This window comes from Macrobrachium nipponense, chromosome 19 (genome assembly GCF_015104395.2).
Source record: "Macrobrachium nipponense isolate FS-2020 chromosome 19, ASM1510439v2, whole genome shotgun sequence".
NCBI lineage: Eukaryota > Metazoa > Arthropoda > Malacostraca > Decapoda > Palaemonidae > Macrobrachium > Macrobrachium nipponense.
In genome coordinates, this window is record NC_061088.1 from 58,251,422 (window position 1) to 58,274,890 (window position 23,469).

Below are 23,469 nucleotides of genomic sequence, written 5' to 3' on the forward strand. Positions count from 1 at the left end.
ACCTTGCAATCCTCACTGGCGTTTGAACAAAGTGCAAGAGTTAGCCTGTCTTTCATAGGCTTATGCCTAAGTAGCTTCGTCTCTTCCTCCGTGATGTATACGTCCGACGAGGCATTTACTTCTTAAAATGGCCAGTCTCATCACAGTTGAAGACTTGCTGAGAACTGTAGCCTTCCTTGATCATCATCTCGTCGAACGTCTTTTTAAAGGCTTCGGCTGCTTTCGTGTCCGAGCTGGCAGCCTCCCCATGCCACGCCACCGAATGGAGCCAGTCCTTTACGGAATTTCTCGACCCACCCATGTGAAGCCTTGAAGTCTGGGGTTGGCGTCGATGTCCCTTCCCCTCCGTCGTCTTCGGCCTGGGCAATCAAATCGCCGAAAATAACACTGGCCTTGTGGGAGATTGCCGTCTCCATTATCGTATCGCCAGCGATTTCTTTGTCTTTTATCCAAACAAGAAGAAGCCTTTCCATTTCATCGTGCACGTGGGTCCTCTTGCTGGACAAAATAGTGACGTCCTTGGAAGGTGTAGCTGCTTTGATGGCACCCTTCTGCTTAAGGATGGTGCCTATTGTTGACGGATTTCGGCCGTATTCCTTGGCGATCACACTCAATCGCATACCAGCATCATACTTCTTGATAATCTCCACCTTCGTCTCCAAAGAGAGCATCCTTTTATTTCCGTGAATTTCAAGTTTCTTGGGACCCATGACTAACTATATACTGTACGTAATTATGTTATGTAGTACGTATACGTATGTAGTAAAGTTCTCACACAATACGATAAAGTATACTACAACGAAATCACTAACGAATTTACATTAATAAACGAAATCGTTAGAATGAATGAATAACGCGTGCGTATAGAAACGATGCTGCTACCGAGTGGCCAAAAAAAGCACGCCGCTACGTAGATGCATCATGGGAGGGATGCTGACCAATAGGAGAGAAGGATCTCATGGCAGTGACTAGCATCAGGAACCAATAGGAGAGCGGGAGGATGGTGGCGAGTCTACTCAGTAAGTTTCAAAATTGCTATCGGTGGTCCGGGCGAATCTCAGACTTTACAGCAACAACCTTTCGTATCTTGAACAATTTTCGTATGTAGAGCCGTAAAATTTTTCGTATTTGCTTTCGTGTCTCGAGATTTCGTAAGTTGAGCCTTTTGTATCTCGAGGTACCACTGTATGAGGAGCCCAGCAGAGCAAGGGCACAAGCACCGTTTTCTACACAGTAAAAACAAGTTTTGACGTCGGAAAAACCTATTTTAGGTAGTCACTGTTGAGTCCTCAAAGGAGTTACCCCTCCCTGGTCTTTTAGCCAGGTATTATGCCATAATAAAGGGATTTTGACGTAAGGAAAAATCTATTTCTGGGCGATTGGTTCGTGTCGCCAGCGAAATCCCACCCTACCCATCCCTGTGCTCAAGATTGTCTGCTAACTTCAGGATGGCCACCAGAGGCGCAGTAGTCGGCAGCATGGGATGGAGTAGTAGTAGTTGCTGCCCGCTCTGTGGGTCGGCTCCCCTCTTGTGGGGGTTTTGTAGTAGGAGATTTCTATTGGCAAGTGGTTCGTGGTAGTGGTCTCACTCGCCATAGTGTTCATACCGACACCCTCTTGGAGGGTGAGCGAGTCAGTAGTACTGACCTTTTCTTTATTTTATTTATTCTCTGGTATGTGTTAGTGCATTTACCTTAGAAATAATGGATTAAAGGATATTTCGCTGGCGACACGAACCAATCGCCCAGAAATAGATTTTTCCTTACGTCAAAATCCCTTTTCTGGGCTCAGCTCGTGTCGCTGCGCGAAATCGTACCAGAGAAATAGCACAAGATTGTAAAGAAAATAATTAAATACATAAATAAGGTCTCAATAAAACATAAAATAAAATAAAGAAATATAATTGCTAAGAAATATACATATGCACAATGATACAAATTAGAAAATATTCCTTAAAATTAACTTAAAGTTAACATATATGTACAGGGCTTACATGGAATATATATTGAACTTAACATTTGTGTATAGTTAATATGTACAAAGTAAATAAAGCAATTATAATAATAAACTGAAGTTGAACAAACTTCAACAATAATATAATAAACAAATGTATATGACTTAGCATACAAAACCCGTAACCATTGCAAATGTAGATGTGTCACCCTAGCATAAAAATAAGGGGACCACATCATAGAGATCATTATATACAATCAATTGTGAGTGACCCTAGCAAAAAAATAAGGGGCACCCACTGTACCATCATAAGAGCAGCTAAGACTCAAGGTAAACGTAGATGAACATGGTAGGTATAGACAAACTATTGAGTGAGATAGGTAGAAAGGAGAACTGGATCTTCTACTTAAGATTAAGCAGAGTCGGGGGAAACTATGTTACCCGCCGCAACTGCTGAAAATTTCCGAGCTTCCAAGGACTTTAAGTAATGACGCTTAAATATTCGGCGATTTCCATCCAGTATACTTTTTTAAATCATCAAAATTCATGTGTTGGAAATAGTTAATTGAGGTGGCAACTGCCCTGACATCATGAGCTTTAGGGAAGGAATCAGGGTTGGCTTGCTTAATAAAGTACAGGATCTGTTGTCTGATACCTTTAATAGATAAAGTACCACCTTTTTCTCTCTTAAAGAGAGGACCCGACGAGGATGAGGATGTCCTGGACAGAAAAGCTCGTAAGGTCGATACTGGACAAAGAGAAACATCTTGTGGAAGGGGTATAACCTTCCACGGTTCCCACCTCATCAAAGGATCCTCATTCTTTGCTATAAAACTACGTTCCGGAGAAAGTAGAACTTCCCCTGTGGGAAGAAATTCTATATGATTCGGATCTCTGGATAACGCCGACAGTTCTGAAATTCTAGCTCCCGAAGCCAAGCTTAATAAAAATAGAGTTTTTCTTAAGAGCATTATAAATGAACATGTCGTATTGTCTGTTTCTGAAGCCAGCTTTAGAACATCATTTAAGAACCACGATACTGACGTAGGCCTCACTGAAGGTCTAAGTCTAGCACAAGCCTTGGGAATAGACGAGAAGTAAGAGTCTGTCAAGTCTATGCTGAACCCGAGTTGAAAAATCTTTTTCAAGGCTGACTTGTTTGTCGTAATAGTGCTAGCTGCTAAGCCTTTTTCAAATAAAGATCTGAAAAAGGATATAGCTGAATTGATTGTCATGATTCTAATATCTGACTCTCTCAGGAAGGTTGCCAACTTTTTGACTGCAGCATCATACTGTCTCAAAGTTGAATCTCTTTTATCAGATTCCAAGAAAAGAATATTTCGAGGATCAATATTCGCATCTCTTTTAGCCGCAAACTTCATGAAGTCCATAAAGTTAGGGTTTTGAGAATTCCTGAGGAAGCGAACACAGTCTTCGTTTGTACTGACTGGGAGAGCCTGGGATTGGGAATTCGAAGAGGACGAAGACCCAGTTCCAGAATCAGAGGGTACCAATTGCTCTTCGGCCAGTCTTGGGGCTACTAGAGCTACTTGACCCTTGAACGTCCTGAGTTTGTTCAGTACCTTCAGGAGAAGATTCACTGGAGGAAAGACATAAATCTTCTCCCAGTTGTTCCAATCTATGGACAGGGCGTCCGTGGCATAGGCCAGAGGGTCCAGGTTGGGGGCACATAACATGGGAGTTTGTGGTTCGCTTGAGATGCGAATAGATCCACTTGTAGACCTGGAACCCTCCGGAGAATCCATTGGAACGAACTGTTGTCCAGTGACCATTCCGACTCCAGAGGAACTGAGCGGGATAGAGCATCTGCTATGACGTTTCTCACTCCAGCTATATGGGTGGAGGAGAGGTGCCAACTGAACTTGTCCGCCAGGAGAAGCATGGCTACCATGACATGATTCAGATGTCGTGACTTGGAGCCTCCCCTGTTTACACAATGGACTACCACTGCGCTGTCCAAAACTAGCTTTATGTGGGAGTTCTTTGGCGGACGTAACCTTTTCAGAGTCAAGAACACTGCCATCGCTTCTAGTACATTTATGTGAAGCTGGCGGAACTGGGATGACCAGGTTCCTTGAACCTTCTTGAACTGAGAATATCCTCCCCAGCCGCTTAATGAAGCGTCCGTGTGGATGGTAATCCCCGGAGGAGGAAACTGAAGGGGTACTGATATTGACAGGTTCTTGACTTTTGCCCAAGGGCGTAGACGATTCCGTAGAATCTGTGGGACTGATGACAACTTGTCCCTGGATCTGACATTTGCTCGTGAGCGCCAGATTCTGGTTAGGTCTTTCAGTTTGGCTTTCATCAAGATGTTTTGTCCACTGATGCAAATTGGAGTGAACCCAGGATTCTTTCCTGGCTTCTCCTTGAAGCAAGTTTGTGTCCTAGAAATTGCTTTACTGACTTCGCTATTTCCTTTCTCTTGGCTGATGGAATCGACAGAGTATGGGAGGATAGATTCCATTGAATGCCCAGCCACTGAAAGTTGGACTCCGGAGTGAGTCTTGATTTTTTCCTGTTTATCTTGAACCCTAGATACTCCAGGAACTGGATTACTTTCAGTGTGGCTTTGCGACATTCCTCGACTGTTGGAGCCCAAATCAACCAATCGTCGAGATACGCTACTACCATTATCCCTTGAGACCTCAGTTGTTGGACGACTACTTCCGCCAACTTCGTGAACACCCTGGGTGCCACGTTCAGACCGAAGGGAACTACCTTGAAGGAGAATGCTTGATCTCCTATCTTGAAGCCCAGATAAGGGCGAAAGTGTCTTGCAATAGGGATATGATAGTATGTGTCTGTAAGATCGATAGAGGTGGTGACGGCCCCACGGGGAAGTAAGGTCCGCACCTGCGAGATGGTGAGCATTTTGAACTTGTCGCAGCGAATGGCCAAGTTTAAACGGGATAAGTCTAAGATTACCCTTCTTTTTTGTGAGCCTTTCTTTGAATAAGCGCCCTTGAAATTTTAATCTGTTGACTCTCGCTATTGCTCCTTTCTGAAGGAGGTCCTCCGCATACTCCGTCAATTCTTTTGATGGGAGTTGAAGGAAAGGTCTGGGTGGAGGCGGATTCGCAACCCAACTCCAACCCAGGCCTTTCGACACAATACTTTGTGCCCATTTGCTGAATCCCCACCGGTGCCGGAAGAGAAACAGCCTCCCTCCTACCTTCAAGTTCTCATTGCTGCTGGTAACCTCCGCGGCCTCCCCGGAAGTGTTTTCCCCTATTAAGAGACCTTCCTGATCCTTTCTGACGAAAGGATCCCTTACCTCTGCCTCCATACCCGAGCGGTCATACTGCTGAAAGGCCTGGCCTTCGAACACTTGGTTGAAGGCTGGGGAGACAGCGTAAGAGGTGGAAGGTTGAGGCTGGGGGGAAATCACGTAGATGGGCTGTGATTGAGCCTTGGAGGTAGAGGGTTGGGCTGCCTGCACCAACGGAACAGTCGAAACAGGCTGGGCGAAGCGTTGTTGTTTCTTCTGGTAAGGCTGGAAACGTCTGGGTTTCCTCTGAGCCTTACCCCTTGTTGCCTGGTCTTGGCGTCTCTTTGCAGTGAGACCCCAACGAATCCTTAAGGCCTTGGTTAAGCCTTGTCGCTTCCGCCTGGACCATTCCTTACCATTGCATCAGGGAAGAGGTCTGCTCCCCAGATGTTGGATGAATGCAACTTATTCGGTTCATGACGAATAGTTGCTTCCTGGAGGACATGTTTCCGACAGTTAGTTCTGGCTGTGGCAAACTCAAACATGTCAGACTGAACTGTTTGCGTCAGTGACTTGGTGAGAAGCTTAAAGAGTGGCTCAGAACCGTAAGAAATGGTTGCCACTTCCGTCATGGCCATGGTGTTAATGGACCTGGCTAGCCTAGTCTTGGCCTCAAACTCAGCCTGAATGAGGCTGTCCGGAAGTCTAGGCAGCTTCTCACCAAACTGATCCATAGCACAGTCTGGCTTGAGTTTGCCCGCCGAAAAAGTGTTGGGTAAATCTTCCCACAATTCTCCGAGTGAGGGGAGCAAAGGAGATGTGGGGTCTGCTTCCCTTAGCTGTGGTAACGACTCCCCCTTCTGGGCCGCTGGGATAGTGACCGTAGCTATTTTGGTAAGGAAGGGAAGCGGAGTTCCCTCTTCCATTGTGAAAATGGTGAAGGGACTCTTAAAAGGTTGAATTTTCGTGTTCGAACAATCCATGTCCTCTAAACACCTGAGCCATTCTCTTTGAGCCTGGTCACGTGAGTAGAGGACTGTCCTTAGAGGACCTTGTCATCTCTAGTCATGGCTGCGTCAGTGAGTCTGGCGTAGCCAATGAACGGTGGTTGTAGACCCTCCGGGTAGAACTCGAAGTCCTCAATCCTTCGAGTACCACACTCCGGAATTGAAATAAGGCCGTCCTGTAAAGCCTTGGAAGGAAGCTGGAGAGTTAGCAGGAGTAGAAGACCCAGTGGCGCCCAAGGGAAGCCCTTGGGCGTCCAACGTACCTACCTCGACCAACAGGTCGTCAACACCTACCATTGGCTCTATATTCAAATCAAGTGTCGCGACTTCCGACGAGATATCTTGGCCTGGTTCCTTTAACGAAGCGGCGAGCTGTTGCTGAATCGCCGCCATAGTCGGGGCTGCCTCTGCCGGGTCGACGTAACCCGTTGACTTGCCGCCGGGGAAGATTAGGACAGCCAACCTCTTCTCCAGAATGTAGGGCTGTCCCTTGGCGGCGTTCTTGCCGAAACCGCCGACCCAAGCCCTCAGGGTTGCCAGGGCGGTATCTCTAACGGCGGGAGCCTGGAAGAGAGGGCATTCATTAGTTTTAAGTTTAAACTTAAGATTAAAACTTAAGTAATAGGCTTAGTCTAAAGACATAGGGGATGTAAGATCCCATATAAAACAAGCTTAAGTTTAAAATAAGAGATTAAAATTAAACTTAAGAACTACAACCTTTGTTGGGATTACCGAACGGAGTTGGGAATACTTACCCCGTCCAAGAGCTGGCTCACAAGATCGTAGCAAATGGTGCAGGTTTCGTGGAACCAGACTTGTAGATTCCCGTGCGGAGTCGCGCAGTTGAGCATGGGATCTGCAGACTTCATGCCCACAGGGTCCTGGAGCATGGCATTGCATCCTGGATGCTCACAGTTGGTGGTCTGTAAGTGAAAAGATACATGAGCACCGTAAAAGACATCACTTACAGGCTAGTAGGCTAAAAGAACTCCGCTGCATGCCGGAGCGCGAAAAAATTTTGGGCATAACCCCTCCCTTACCGCCTGAATAGGCTAGAACCCCGGAGAGGTCCGGTGTGATAACGTAGGTAACGGAGGGATTCGGCTTAAGCTAGCTTAAATTAAACTTACTAAAGTTTAAATTAAACACTTAAACCTAAAGCACTAGAACGTACCGGAATAATTCCGGTGCGCGGCGGTGTTCATGTCGCGATATCAGCGAGACGGGGTGGTTAGGAAAGACCAACTGTACGCCTGCAGTCCGCCAGCAAGGGTGAACTAGCAACCTTCCACGAGAATGCCGGAGCTCCGGTAAATTAAAGAGCACCAGTAAGCCGGGAAGGAGCGAGAGGGCGAAACAGACTCGAGCCAAGAACGGAGCGACGGAGTAACGACGGGGGGGGGGGGAAGGCCAGTCCCCCCCTTAGTCATCCGAGCGCGCCATGAAGCAAGAGAACGGTCAAGTCCAGTCCTGGGTCTGTCCAGCCCCCCCTACTCCCTCCGCCTAGGGAGAGAGGGAGGCAGGCACGGGTATGTGGAGCGAGCGAGGAGAGACCTACCCCCCCCCCCCGGCCCTATGGAAGAGCGGGAGGAGGGTAAGGTGACTGGACAGGCGCCTGGCTGCTTCGTGATCACATGGTGACCACGGAGCGGTAACATGCAAATACAATGAAACAACATAGCCTAGGTTAAAGCAACCAACTAATCAGTGAGATGCTATACAGAAGCAACCGAACTGATGAGAGGAAGCAATAAATGGTGGGGACCAATGAAATACGGAACCTAGGCTACGTAATATGCCAGACGCCGTAGGCTAACCTAAAATATAAAATAATCAAAAATTACGTAACGTAAAGTAAGAAAATAAATCAGTAGGAGAAAAAATCCAGGAGTGTACGACAAACCCGAAAGAAAGTCTACCACTCAAAGCTAGCCGGGGCCGATACTAAGAGCTGTGGCTAGGGTCTGGATGGAAGATGCCTACGCAAGGTAAAGAAGACATGCATGCATGACATAAACCCAGTAGGCTGGACCCCTAACATAATATAGATAACTAACAATAAAGCGTAAGGTAATAAGGGAAGGTTCTAGGTATGGAAGACCAAGAACGAACCCGCCACGAGGCAGAACCATGCCGCCATGCTTCCGACCAAGAGCCAGTATTTATACCTAAAAAACGGCAAATACTGACTCAAGGCCGGAAAAACCCAATAGCAACAACAACTGATTACTTAACTTAGCTGCTGCGATGGCTGCACGCTCCATAATTAATAAATCCAAGAAAGGGGCACAAAAAACACAGAGCAAAAAAGGGCACGTGTGTACGCGGTGCGCTAACTGAAAAGGATGGCCACCAGAGGCGCAGTAGTCGGCAGCATGGGATGGAGTAGTAGTAGTTGCTGCCCACTCTGTGGGTCGGCTCCCCTCTTGTGGGGGTTTTGTAGTAGGAGATTTCTATTGGCAAGTGGTTCGTGGTAGTGGTCTCACTCGCCATAGTGTTCATACCGACACCCTCTTGGAGGGTGAGCGAGTCAGTAGTACTGACCTTTTCTTTATTTTATTTATTCTCTGGTATGTGTTAGTGCATTTACCTTAGAAATAATGGATTAAAGGATATTTCGCGCAGCGACACAAACTGAGCCCAGAAATAAACACTATGACAAGTGATAGAGAATAATGGACTCAAAAGACAAGAAGGCATTTTTTCTCATCTTCAGTGAAAGCTGTACCCAGTTTTCATACATCTGAACCTGTAGAAGTGACTATTGCATCAGCCATCTTGTTTTAAGTTTAGGCCGGCAAAAGACAACAAATCATTACTCTGTAGGTCAACGCAGGACGTACCTTACCCAAATCCCATGGTTTTTCGTCAAGGAAGTGGGGGGATTTTGAGGACTCAACAGCAACTAACAAAAATAGGTTTTTCCTACATAAAAACCTGTTTTTTGATAGCTTAGTCGCTGTTTCGTCCTCAAAGGAGCATTACAAAAAAATTGACAGGTGACAAAAACTTAAGCTCACAAATTTTCATCCCAAATATCTAAAAGTTTTAAGATAAAACATTTCAGGTCCAATGTCAAACCACTAGTTTCAGTTAATAAGATAATGAAAAACACATAGGATATACTTTTAGCATAAATTTCTATGGTGACTTACCTAAGTATGCTGGGTATGGTTGTGACCTTTATGCACCTTCCCCAGCGATAGTCAACATACCCACCTGTTAGGGAGACCCCGGTTTTCTGTCGTGGCGCCTATGGGGTCAGGACTAACCATACCACCTACTGATACACAGTGCATTCAAATTTGTTCCAGCTCATGGCAGTAGTGTTTTAAGAATACTGACTCTGATGACCACCCACTACATTCAGAAACTTCTTCAAATAATACATTTCTGAAAAAGGCCAATGATGTACTTACTTTCCTAATATCATGTGATCTACGAAAGGAATGTGGGTTAACCTTTTTAATGAGGGACACTAAAATCATTTTTAGCCCTTGTAGTGAGAGTGGTTTGCTCGTGCTAGGATGTAGGAAAATTGGACCTTCTGAAACATTTTTCTGTGACCTCTAGGTAATCCTTAAGTGCTTGAACTGGGCATAATGTTTTGTCTGCTAAACTGAGTTGTCTTATAAGAATAGGAGATTTCCTCTTTAAAGGATTCTCATTCTTGGCCAGGAATGATGGCCCAGGGGATAACAATAACTGGTTATCAGCAGTTTGTGTGATATATCGTCCCCGTCTAAGAAAGCCCAATTCACTAATATGTGCTCCTGATGCTAATGCTACCAGGAAGATTGCTTTTTGAAGCATGCATGTAAGTGGTGGTTACATTAGGTCTGTTGAATTAAGGAGTACATAAAAGTTTGAGTACCTTATCCAGGGACCAAGTACTAATTGGAAGTCTTTCGGGAGCGGGTCTCTGTAAAGAAAAAGACCACAGAAGGGAAGTGACAACTTCTATGTTGGAATCAATCCCAAATCCATACAGCAAGGGTTCTGTTATGCAGCCTTGTATGCTATAATTGTTGTAACTGCAAGATGTTTGTCTTCAAAGAGGTGTATAAAAAAATTCATTATTGTTTCTACAGAAATCTTGATTGGGCTCTCACTCTGGATATAATCTAAGCATATTCTCCATATGGACTGGTATTGCTGGATAAATGATGTCCGTAGTTTTTGCATTAGGTGCCTAGCAATATTGGGTGAGTAGTTTTCATGGTAGATTATATTTAAAAAATCCACACGTGAAGGTCTCAGCTTGGAAAGGAGGATGCATAAACGACTTTCCCTCCCACTTTCTGGGATAGTACAGCGGATGGTAATGGAATGGACCTCTTTGCCCACTGCTGAAGTAGTAGGAACCAATGCCTGTTTGGCCAATTTGGGGCTATTAGGTAAGCTGTTCCTTTGAAGGTTAGGAGCTTGTTCAAAACCTTAGAAATCTGGAACAATGGAGGAAAAAGATAAATCGTCTTCTAGTTGTTCCAGTCCTGTAGGAAGGCATCTCTCACTATTGCTTCATTGTCCACATTCGGGGACACATATACTGTGAGTTTGTGATTCTTGTATGTGGCAAACAGGTCCACCACTTCCAGTTGTGGAAGTAGGTTGTATATTATTTTAAAGGAGCGGTTGTCCAATGACCACTCTGTTGAGGCTGTCGTGTTCCTTGACAAAGAGTGTGCTATTACACTGAGCGACCCTGTAAGGTGAATTGAAGACAAATGCCACTTCTTTTCCTGTGCCATCCGAAGAATGGCTAACATTACCATACTGAGAGGAGGTGAGCGTGATCCCAATTTTTTTATGCAAGACATTGCAGTCGTATTGTTTAGGACCAGCAGAATGTGTATCTGTTCCAGAAGTTTGAGTTTCTTTAGAGACAAAAAGACAGCCATCAGCTCTATAAAATTGATATAACAATTCCTTGGACTATCTGACCACCTCCCCGCTACCTGATGATCCTCCCATGGCCTCCCCAACCTGTCAACGAGGCATCTGTGTGCATTGTTACTTTTACAGATGCAGGAGTCAGGGTGACCTGTTTTGCCAGAGATTCCTTTCGTGTCCATGGCCGAAGTATCTCCCCAAGTTTTAGATGCATTTTGTGATATTTGTCTCTTATCCTTTTTCTTGCATGTGACATCCAAAATTTTTTCACGTTTTTTAGTTACAACCTGAGTATTGGATCTGTTATAGATGCAAACTGTAGCAGACCCATCATGCGCTTTAATTGCCGTCTGGAAGCAATAGGCTGTGTCAGGAATCTTTAAAGGTTTTTCCTTATTTGGTTCTGAGTTTTGAAGGGAAGATACAAAAGGCTGTGAACCGTGTCCCAACACATTCCCAGCCACTGAAAAAGTCAGCTGGGTGTGATACAGGATTTTTACCAATTTATAATAAAGCCTTTTGACTGGAGTCTGTTGACTACTGTTCTTAGGTTTTTCAGGCACTCTTTTGTGGCTCCCCAGAGTAACCAGTCATCTAAATAAGCTATCACATGCATTCCTTCTTTCCTGAGTTCCCAAACAACTACTGTTACCAATTTTGTAAAGATTCTCAGGGCAATGTTTAGCCCGAAAGGCATGACCTTGAACCTGTATGTACTTTTTCCTATCAGGAACCCTAGGAAGGGGTGGAAGGGAACAGCAATAGGGATGTGCCAATATGCGTCTTTCAGATCTATAGAAACTGTCCAGGTCCCTTTTGGAATGACAGAATGTATTTGGGCAATGGTAGTTATTCGAAACTTTTGGCAAACAATGTGTTTGTTTAATATTGACAGGTCGAGGATCACTCTTCGTTCTGAAGAATCCTTTATGGGAACACTGAAGAGACATGCCTGGTGACGAATGAAAGAATGTTTCTCTAAGGCTCCTTTTAACTCTTTCCTATCCACATAGTTTTGAGCACTGTCTCTCCCAGAGACCCAAGGTGTCTGGGAGCACTCGACAGTGAGAAAAAATAATGATTTAGAAAATTCAACAAAAATATAAATTTTATGCCAACAACGTTCATTTTGCTGTCCTTTTTTTTTATAAATGTTAATATTTTATGGTTGAATAGTCAGAATAAGAGTCCCAGCCCTCTAAATACGAAAAAATGTGAGTTATTTAACAGAAAAAATTTTTTTTAACTTTTTTTTATATTTTCTTTTCTGGGCTCAGCCCGTGTCGCTACATGAAATGTCCCTTTAGCACACATTTCTAAGGTAAATTAATGCTAACATACCAGAGAAAAAAGCTAAAATGGAAATGCCAGAATATTCTGGCTCCCTCACCTTATATAAAAGGTGTCAGTATGGTTTCTGGGGCGAGTGAAACCACTACCACGGGTCTCTTACCATTTAGATTCTTCCCTCTTTGAAATCCCTCTACCAGAGAGGGGCCGATACAAGGCCCACTCCCAGCTACTACTACTACTAGCGCCTCCAACGCTACCACCAGCGCCTCTACCGAACATCCTTTTCGTTAGCACCACCCAGATCGCACGTGTTTTTCTCGCTTTGTGTTTCGTGCTCACTTTTTGGATTTTATATCACCATGGAACGTCAAACTATCGCTGCATCCAAGTTAAGTACTGCTAGAAGTGTTTCATGTAATTTTAGCAGGGCAAGGGCCTGTTTAACCAATTTTATTTCGGTTATGAAGACGGCGTCCCGACGGCTTTGTTACCGAGTCGCCCTGCGCGGCTCGCTCTCACGTGTTTCATTATTTCGTGCTTCTTTCGGTCCCCTATACCGATTGTGCTCAATATTTTAGCAGTACATGTTTATCATTATGGTTTTGCAGTTTTGACATGTTATTTTTATACATATCTTTACACGGGAGTTTCCTCGAGTTCTCACGAGCTCGTAGCGTACATTGCTCCTATTAGCTCAGAGTTCATGCATGCATGTTCCTTTGTATTTTGGTCTATGATAGGCTCCCTTAGGACGTACGTCCTCTCTTTTGGTCCTGAGCCACCCTGGCTACCGCCCTACGTTCCTACGTATCAGCATAGGCCAGCTGCTTTGAGTTGCTAGTCGTCCTCCCTTCTTGGTTGGCCCGACCTAGCTTCTCCAGGACTATTCTTTCTCTTCTCCTCGATTTTCTTCCTTCCCCCGGGTTTTTGATAGGATGTTTTTGTATTCATGCCTTTCGAGACGGTTCGAGGTGGTCAGACAGCCTAGTCTGTCTCACCGCGTGGCTCACACCACGTCCGCGATGAGGCCAGGCGATCACCGTGAGCCACCCAGCATCAGTCCCTCACGCTTCCTCCCCCCTCTGGGGGGGGGGAGAGATCTGCTCGTTCACGTTGTCCCTGGCAACCGATCCGAGCTCCCTCCCTTCTTCCCCCATGGCTCGGTTCTCGAGCCAAGCCCTCTCTCACCCCGAGTCACCATCCTTCCCGCTCCAGCGGATAGGGGCTCCGGCACCACCAGGCCCTAAGTTTGGTGACTGTAGAGGAGCTCCACCATGTATTTTACCTGTTGCATGTTTACATTTATTACGTTTATTGTTTATGTACATCCTTTATGTTAGCTAAGTTGGCGGAGACCCCGCTCACCACCCAGGTTCACCACCTACTTATTCTAATGCTATTTTACGGCGGAGTCATCCTCATTAGGTACTTCTGTTTCGGTGAATTTTTCGTCCTCTGGCAACACCGGGGACACACTGATTCCAGTTTTACCAACTCTATCAGACACCCACCACATTACACGGCAGGAGAACAGGTAGAGACCAAGCCTTAAAATATCTAGTAACTCCGGTGCACTCCAGTCTTATGATATATCACTTCATGGACTTAGTCCAACTAGTTAGTGTTGATACCCACCCACTGCCAGGAGTCGGGTTGCAACGCCGTCCTCCAGGACCCCTGTGGGCACAAGGTCTGCCGGACCCACGCTACTTGCGCCATCCACTTTGGTGAGCTGGCTGTCTGGCACCATGAGAGCTGCACCATCTGTTATGAGTTGGTGGACTAGGTCTCCTACGGAGTAAGTACATCGCCGGATACCAAGCCTTCTTACATGTGATTTATTGTCCTATATACAAAACCTTTTGAGTGATATATCATTTACTGTTATTAGCGTAAGTTAATCTTAAGTAGCCTTAAGTATTAATCCTGACCCTCTCTTTCAGAATGCTCAAGTGGTCAAGGACGCCGCCCAAACCACCCTGAAGGCCTGGGTCGGCGGGTTTGGTCGGAATGTAACGAAGGGGCAGCCTTACATCTTGGATAAGAAGATGGCTGCTCTTGTCTTCCCCGGCTGCAAATCGACTTCGTACGTCGACCCAGAAGCGGCGGCCCCTTACATCGCCACCATTCAGGAGCAGGTGGCATTAGCTGTGGAGGAGCCGGGTAGCCAAGAAGTGATGGAAGAAGTAGCGGTTCTCAACTTAGACCTCGAGCCCATGACGGTAGACGCCGCAGGTAGGAGGGTGAGTGAGGCAGGTTTGGTAGGGGCTCAAGGTTTACCCTTGAGCCATTCTAGATCTTCTTCCCCTGTTCCTTCTTCTTCTTCCTTCCAGGGATTCTCCGAGGATGGGCAATTGGTCAGACCGAAGTCCACCCAGGTGATCCCTAGAGTTAAAGGGAAGCGTGATATCAAAACGCTTCACAAGACTCTGTCTAAGAAGTCTAGTTCGGGTGGCTCTCAGAAATCTCCGGCTCACTATCCCGGAGGAGAAAAACCCAGGACTTCTTCGCATTCTAAGGGCTCCAGAGGAAAGTCTTCTAAGGACAAGGCTCAGCTCCTACCCAACCCTGAGCCTTCAACCTCAACAGGAGCCCGTCCTAAGACTTCTAGGGAGAAGCAGGAACCTACTCCCTTTGACACGGACTCATTTACTGCAAACATTAAGCAGCAAATGGGTAGTCTAGTAGGGAACTTGGTTCAGGACAAGTTCCAAGAAATGCTTTCCCACATCTCTTCTTCCTTGGAGGAGTCAGGCCAGCCAATCCGGGCTATCTCGGATAGGCTGGTCACTCAGGAGAACCTCATAGCAGGTCTCTGTGAAAACCCCGCGACAGGTCTTGCACAGTCTGGCATGGCAGCCCAAGCCATGCCGGACTACAATACTCTCCCTCCTTACACGGCGAGTAATCCCTGGAGGATCTCGTCATACGCCCCCTTCAAGGACAGGATGCTGACGTTGGCGGACTGTGGAACTCGAAGGCTTGAGGACATCGAGTTTCACCCAGCATATTTGCAACCCCCCTTCATCGGTTATGCCCGCCTTACGGAGGCTGCCATGAGGAGAGAAGATAAGATCCCTAAGGAGACGGGATCAAGCCCAACGAGACTGGCTAAGAAGCCTAAAGGATTGGGACTGTATAAATACCAAGGTCCAAGCGTTTAAGAGTGCTTTCACAATGTTCGTAGCGGACAGAGAAACACCCATCCCGTTCACTACGAAAGTGACGGAGCTGACCATGCAGGCCGCTATGAGAGACGAGCCGATGCTGCAGCTTCGGGAAACAGTCTACATCACTCCTCCTCCCTGGTATGGAAGATCTATATGCAGATCTCCCGGCCACCTTTTCAGTCGGGAAACTGAAACCAGACTGCGCCATCACACAATTTAGTGAGCGGCTACCTAGACTTCCAGACAGTCTCATTCAGGCCGAATTTGATGCCCGAACGAGACTATCCAGATCCCTCAATGCACTGGTCATGACAGAGGTTTCAGCTGTTACATACAGCGACGAACCTCTGTTTAAGCTCATGGCCAAATCACATTTGCATACAGTGCAATGTGATTTGTATGACTTTATCGTGGCAAGGCGTAATTGTCGGAAGCATGTCCTGCAAGAGGCCACCATCCGTCAGGAGCCCAACAAATTACTGGCCGCTCCGTTCCGGGGTGCTGAGCTGTTCCCAGAGTCGGTAGTAAACTCGGTACAATGTGAGGCTACAAGACTCAACCAGAGTCTGAAAGTTCGCTGGGGATTATCCGGTAAAAGGAAATCTGAGTCGACTTCTTCAGCCAAGAAGTCAAAGAAGCCTAGGAAATTCCAGCCTTTCCAGGCTCCCCAGCAACAGACAATGATGCAAGCAGTTCTGGTATCTCAGGTACAGCAACCATCTACGTCAAAGGCACAGCCTCAGCAACAGTTTCTGCTGCTGACGCCGCCTCAAAACCAGGCTTCCACCTCCTACGCTGTCTCCCCGGCCTTCAACCCAGTATTTGAAGGCCAGTCATTTCAACCTTTCAACAGGTTTGGCAGGGGTAGCAAGGCTAGGGGTGCCTTTCGTCAGAGAGGCGGAAGAAGAGCATCCAGCCGAGGTAAACACTTATGAGGAGGGCGTGGGACACGCCCTTCCCCGAGCCAGTGAGAACCCTCAGGTAGGAGGGAGACTGTTCCTCTTTCGTCACAGATGGAGGTTCAGCAGCTGGGCACAGAGCATTGTGTCCAAAGGCCTAGGATGGAGCTGGACCAAAGGCCCTCCTCCATCCAAAATCTTCTATCAACAACCAACAGCGGAATTGATAGAGTATGCCCAAGAACTCCTTCAGAAAGGAGTAGTGTCAAGAGTCAAGCACTTAAAAGTTTCAGACTCGCTTGTTCAGCGTGCCAAAGAAAGGCTCAAACAAACGAAGAATAATTCTAGACTTGTCCCGTCTAAACTTATTCATTCGTTGCGACAAGTTCAGGATGCTGACTACCCCGTGGGGCCGTCACCACCTCTATCGATCTTACAGACGCATACTATCATGTTCCAGTAGCAAGACACTTCTGCCCGTTCCTAGGTTTCAGACTAGGGAACCAGGCATTCTCCTTCAAGGTAATGCCTTTCGGGCTCAATGTAGCCCCCAGAATTTTCTCAAAATTGGCGGAGACAGTGGTTCAAGAACTCAGGTCTCAGGGAATAATGTTAGTTGCGTATCTGGACGATTGGCTCGTTTGGGCCACAAGCATCGAAGAATGCCACAAAGCGACGGTCAAAGTAATCCAGTTTCTGGAACACTTAGGGTTCCAGATAAACAAGACCAAGTCCCGGTTGACACTGGACTCTCGCTTTTAGTGGCTGGGCATTCAGTGGGACTTGAACTCACACACACTATCAATTCCGTTGTTGAAGAGCAAAGAAATAGCCAAAGCAACCAGACAATTTCTCAAGTGCAAGCAAACGTCTCGAAGGAGCCAAGAAATGATCTAGGGCTGTCTTCAATTTGCCTCGGTAACGGACGTTCTGCTAAAAGCAAAGCTCAAAGATATAAATCGAGTCTGGCGCTCAAGGGCAAACAACAGGTCCCGGGACAAGCTGTCCGCTATCCCGGCGATTTACGCAAGCGCCTCCACCCCTGGGTGGAGGTCATGAATTTGTCGAAGTCGATTCCTCTTCAGTTCCCTCCGCCGGCACTAGTTATCCACACAGATGCATCACTAAGCGGCTGGGGAGGGTACTCTCAGTACAAGAAAGTACAAGGAACTTGGTCCCTTCCATTCCGCCAGCTCCATATCAATATATTGGAAGCTATGGCAGTGTTCCTCACCCTGAAAAGACTTCAACCAGCCAAGAAATCTCACATCAAGCTGGTGTTAGACAGTGCAGTGGTAGTACACTGCATCAACAGGGGAGGCTCCAAGTCAAGCCATGTAAACCATGTCATGATAGCCATATTCTCACTGGCAGCCAAGAACAAATGGCACCCGTCTGCCACACACCTAGCGGGAGTAAGGAACGTGATAGCAGATGCGCTATCTCGCTCAGTCCCACTAGAGTTGGAGTGGTCCCTGGACAAGCAGTCATTCAATTGGATCTGTCAGCAAGTCCCGGGGCTTCAGGTGGATCTTTTTGTCATGGAGTCGAACCACAAACTCCCTTGCTACGTGGCTCCCAACCTGGACCCTCTGGCTTATGCCACGGACGCCATGGCTATAGACTGGAATCCATGGAAGAAGATTTACATCTTTCCTCCACTGAATCTTCTTTTGAAGGTTCTGAACAAACTCAGAACGCTCAAGGGACGCATTGCTCTAATAGCCCCCAATTGGCCCAAGAGCAACTGGTTCCCACTTCTATTGGAGTTGGGACTCCGACCTCAACGGATTCCCAATCCCAAATTATCCCAACTAGTACAAACGAAGACTGTGTACGCTTCCTCAGGAATTCAGAAAACCCTAACTTTATGGACTTCATGAAGTTTGCGGCAAAAAGGGATGCCAACATTGACCCTCAAAACATCCTATTCTTAGAATCAGATAAACGAGATTCAACCCTTCGTCAATATGACTCAGCAGTTAAAAAACTAGCTATTTTTCTGAGGAAGTCCGAATCTCAAACCATGACAACCAACCTGGCCATTTCCTTTTTTAGATCATTATTTGAAAAAGGTTTAGCAGCTAGTACTATCACTACTACTAAATCAGCACTAAAGAAAATCTTCCAGTTTGGTTTCAAAATAGATCTAACAGACTCTTATTTTTCATCTATCCCTAGAGCCTGTACTAGGCTCAGGCCATCAGAGAGGCCTAAGTCTGTGTCATGGTTCTTAAATGATGTTCTCAAGCTGGCCTCAGATACTGATAACGATTCATGTGACTTTTTACCCCTCCTGAGGAAGACATTATTCCTTTTAAGTCTAGCTTCAGGAGCCAGGGTATCTGAACTGTCGGCTCTATCTAGAGACTCAGGTCATATAGAGTTTCTCCCTTCAGGAGAAGTATTACTTTCTCCAGATCGTCAATTTTTAGCTAAAAATGAGGACCCACTAGCAAGGTGGGCCCCTTGGAAAATTCTTCCACTTCCTCAGGACCCTTCCTTATGTCCAGTTACTGCCCTAAGAGCATACCTTGCTCGAACGGCCTTAAGATCTTCAGGCCCTTTATTCACAAGGGAAAAAGGTGGCACCATTTCCTTAAAAGGAATTAGACAGCAAATATTATATTTCATTAAACAAGCCAACCCAGAATCTTTCCCCCGGGTACATGACATTAGGGCAGTAGCTACCTCAGTCAACTACTTTCAGCATATGAATTTTGATGATCTGAAAAAGTATACAGGCTGGAAATCTCTGACAGTGTTCAAACGTCACTACCTCAAGTCCTTAGAAGCTCTTAAATTTCCAGCAGTGGCAGTGGGAAACACAGTTTCTCCTGACACTGCTTTAAGTAGTAATAAAGTAGCTTAGATCTAGATCTTTCTACCTGCCTCACTGACGTCCTTCCCGTGGCTCTGCAACCATGTGGCCTTTCTTATGCCTTGGATGCCACATGTTGTATATAGTTGTGATATTTCCTTATTTTTATTTTAGGATTACTCACACAGGATTTATATTGTATGATATTGTATCTAACTTTAAGGTTAATATTAAGTTACTATGTTTACTCTTAAGTCTTCATTATAATTATTTCTAGTTCATATGTTTATTTTAGATTATACTAATTAACCTTAATTGTTTTTCATTTGTTCCTTACAATATCTATTTTTGCTCATTTATTTCAAGCTTGTGGCCAATTCTCTGGTACTATTTCACGTAGCACATGGGCTGAGCCCAGAAAGGGATTTTGACGAAGGAAAAATCTATTTCTGGGCAAGGGCCCGTGTCGCCCAGTGAAATGTCCCTTTAGCACACATTTCTAAGGTAAATTAATGCTAACATACCAGAGAAAAAAGCTAAAATGGAAATGCCAGAATATTCTGGCTCGCTCACCTTATATAAAAGGTGTTGGTATGGTTTCTGGGGCGAGTGAAACCACTACCACGGGTCTCTTACCATTTAGATTCATCCCTCTTTGAAATCTCTCTACCAGAGAGGGGCCGATACAAGGCCCACTCCCAGCTACTACTACTACTACTACTAGCGCCTCCAACGCTACCACCAGCGCCTCTACTGGTCATCGTTGGAGTTAGCCTGTCAAGCTTGGGCCCAAGAGTGGGGTTATAAAAGAAGGGTGGGATTTCACTGGGTGACACGGGCCCTTGCCCAGAAATAGATTTTTCCTTCGTCAAAATCCCTTTTGTAACCCAAAAACTATGAAAGTCAGGCGAATTAATTATTTTTTATGAGAAAGCCAACAAAATCCTCTAAATATTGACATATAAAACAATGGAAAACGAATAAGTCCAGCCGGTGAAAAAATTGATAGAAAAGAGGGCAAGAAACAGACTGCTCTGCCTGGCGCATGGTGAGAATTATCGCTAGAAAAAAATTTTTTTGAAGAGCCCTGTCTCAGTTATTTTTCATAGAAATTCCTTTGTAAATATACAAAAATGTAGAGGAAACGTTGAAAAATAAAGGGAAGGTCAAGAAAAATGGCTTTGGATACGGCAACAGTTTCATTTTGATGTTATATGTTGATCAAAACGAAAAAAATTTTACTTTTGTCAACATTATCGTTCGTAGCTCAAAAGCTATAACAGTTAGGTGAATGAATGATTTTTTATGAGAAAGCCAACCTAATTCTCTAAATATCGAAATATAAAACAATGAAAAACAAATAGTCCAGCTGGTGAAGAAATTGATAGAAAAAGAGGGTATGAAACAGTGTGTTTCCAATAATGTAATGCTACATACAAATCCCACATTTTATTAAAACAAATGTAAAAAATGTAAGAGAGAAACCCACATACAAACCCCTCATTTTATAAAAGAAACATAAGATACAAACCAATATACAAACCCTACATTTTATATAAAAAAAAAGATACAAACCAACATACAAACCCTACATTATAAAAAAAAAATTACAAAATATTAGAAGAGAAACATTGTATGGGAAAAAATTATAAATATTCATAAAAACCCATCACCAGAAATTTGAGTACTGTACTCACCAAATATCGTGACCCCTCGTTAAATCATATATACAACTCCTCCCTCAGGTGAAGGGGCTGCCATCTGAAGGGTTGCTGAGGGAGGAGGATGCTGCAGGAGTTAAATGTTTATCCGTGGTCTCCCTGCACCTCTTTTGGCAGGGCCTGACCCACGATTTGGTGAAGGCGTGAGTTGCTTCTCTGTGTGATATCTGTAGAGGCAATTTCTTGGTGCCCTACACAGAGGAACTCTACATGCCTTACACACCCATGATGTGCCCTTACGCATGTCGTCTAGCAAGCAGATGTGGCATCTCAGCTGTTTTCCCTTGATGGAGGGAATCTCCCTTAAATGAATGAGGCTATGTTCCCCTGGTGCAAGACGATCATAGTTCTCCAGGAAGTTGACACTCCAGCGTGGCACACCTAACACTTCCGGTTCAATAACAGCAGCAGAGGGACCAGCAGTAGAGGAACCAGCAGCAGAGGGACCAGCAGCAGAGGGACCAGCACCAGAGAGACCAGCAGTAGAGGAACCAGCAGTAGAGGAACCAGCAGTAGAGGGACCAGCACCAGAGGGACCAATGTCTGCAAGAGAAGGGGGCACAGAAGAAGTATGAGGAAGAGGAGAAGTAGGAGGAGGAGGAGGAGAAGGAACAGGAGAAGGAGGAGGAACAGGAGATTCAACAGCAGCCTCAAGAATGTCAACATCAGAATCCATAGAATGGGGATCATCAGGCTCAGAATCTTCGCCAGCAGATGCAGCAGCAGCAGGAACAGGAGCAGGCAGGACATCTAATCTGTCAGCTACAGGTAGGTCAGGTAGACGAGCAAAAGAAATATCACTCAAGGGCCAATCTTCTGTGTTAAAGTTTGTAAGTGCTTCAGCAGATTCATACATGAATTCAAGAAGTTTGATTTTCTTACCTTGTGGGTGGTATTTTGCAAACAGTATAAGAATTCAGTAATGCCATCTGCAATAAATAGAAAGTAAACTTGCGGGTCCACTTCATTCCCTTCCTGGCCATTGAGTAGTATTTCATCAGCTGGTCAAACAGGTCCACCCCACCCATATACTGACAGTAGGTGCCAATAATTAAAGGTCTAGCCATTGTAACTACTTCAAGATCTGTTCCAGTAGCCCGCCTTACTCTTTCGTTTCTGCATTGCAAGCTGTAGTGATCATTGTGACCAGTCGAATGTCCTGCCAACAGATTACGAAGACGTTCCCCCTCCTATGGAAGTGCATTGCATTCCGAGGCAGCCGTTGACGAGTCAGTCTTTAGAAAGTTGGGAGCTCCCTTCCTTACAAGACGAAGTGTCCCTGAACAAAGAACACCATGAGAATACAACTCCTCAGCCAATTCAATAGAGTTGTAGTAGTTGTCCATGAAAACATGGTAACCTTTGTCCAAGAGAGGGCCCATTAGTGTGAACACAATGTCCTTCAAGGTTGAGGTACTTCCTCCATATGTCAGGAAGTCAATATCGTATCGGCTCTTGGCTTCACACAACATATAGAGTTTGATACCATACTTGGAAGGTTTCTGGGGGTTGTAGGTCTTGATAGACAGCCTACCGTTGTATGGCATCAAGCCCTCATCCAATGAGACATTGCGTTCTGGGGTGTAGGTGGCCCTAAATCATGCCTTCAGGTAACTGATGACAGGTCTCACAAGGAATAATCGGTCATTGTTACCTCGAGGGATTGCCTTTCGGTTTGCGGTATGAAAGTACCGGTGATGCTAATAAACTGGTTCCTTGACATGATCCGAGCAAAACCTGGCATTGAAAAAATTTTGCCTGTCTGCCAGTACATTCGCTTCTCTGGTGCCGGAAAAATCCCCATGATAATGATGAGGCCCAGGAACATAGCCATCTCTTGCACAGTTACAGGCACCCAGGATCCCCTGTCCCCACGACACATCTCCTTACACATGTAATATGCATATGCATTGGTTTCTGCAGCCAAGTATGCCAACAGCTCTCTAGTAATAAAGAGCATGAGAAATCAGTGAAGTGTTGCAGGGGTAGGGACATTCAACCCTGGCCTGCCGGTGAAAGGCAGAATCACTGGAGGCGTAGGATCCTGGGTCCACTCATCATCATCATGGGTTAGTTGCCTGTCATGGCTGCTCATTCTTGAAGATCCAGACCTCCTCCTCCTTCGGGAATGCTCACCTCGAGCACGACGAGGACCACCTACAACTACACCACCACCAGCACCCACTGCCTGGACATCAGAACCACTGCTTTCACTACTACTACTACCCCTCCTGACACGCCAACGGCCTCTTTGAACTCCTGAGGCATCACCAGAACCCAAGGCCTCATCACTCCCAGCATCACTAGAGGAGCCATAAAATCCCTCAAACCCTCCCTCGTCATCACTAACACCCCTTCCAGCATCACTGACTTCAAAAAATTCCTCAAAATCAAGTGAAGGCCTCCCAGGATCAGCAACACCTTCCTTTGCACCTCCAGGATATACAACAGACACAGCAGCACCCTCAAGATTTAACACA

The 23,469-nt window shown here is 45.7% G+C and overlaps 1 protein-coding gene across 3 annotated transcripts in view; it reads right to left on the reverse strand.

Moving 5' to 3' along the window:
- Window positions 1-23,469, reverse strand: part of LOC135217351 (WASH complex subunit 4-like) — a 953,363-nt gene that overhangs the window by 478,849 nt on the left and 451,045 nt on the right. The gene's annotated exons all lie outside the window — the stretch shown is intronic.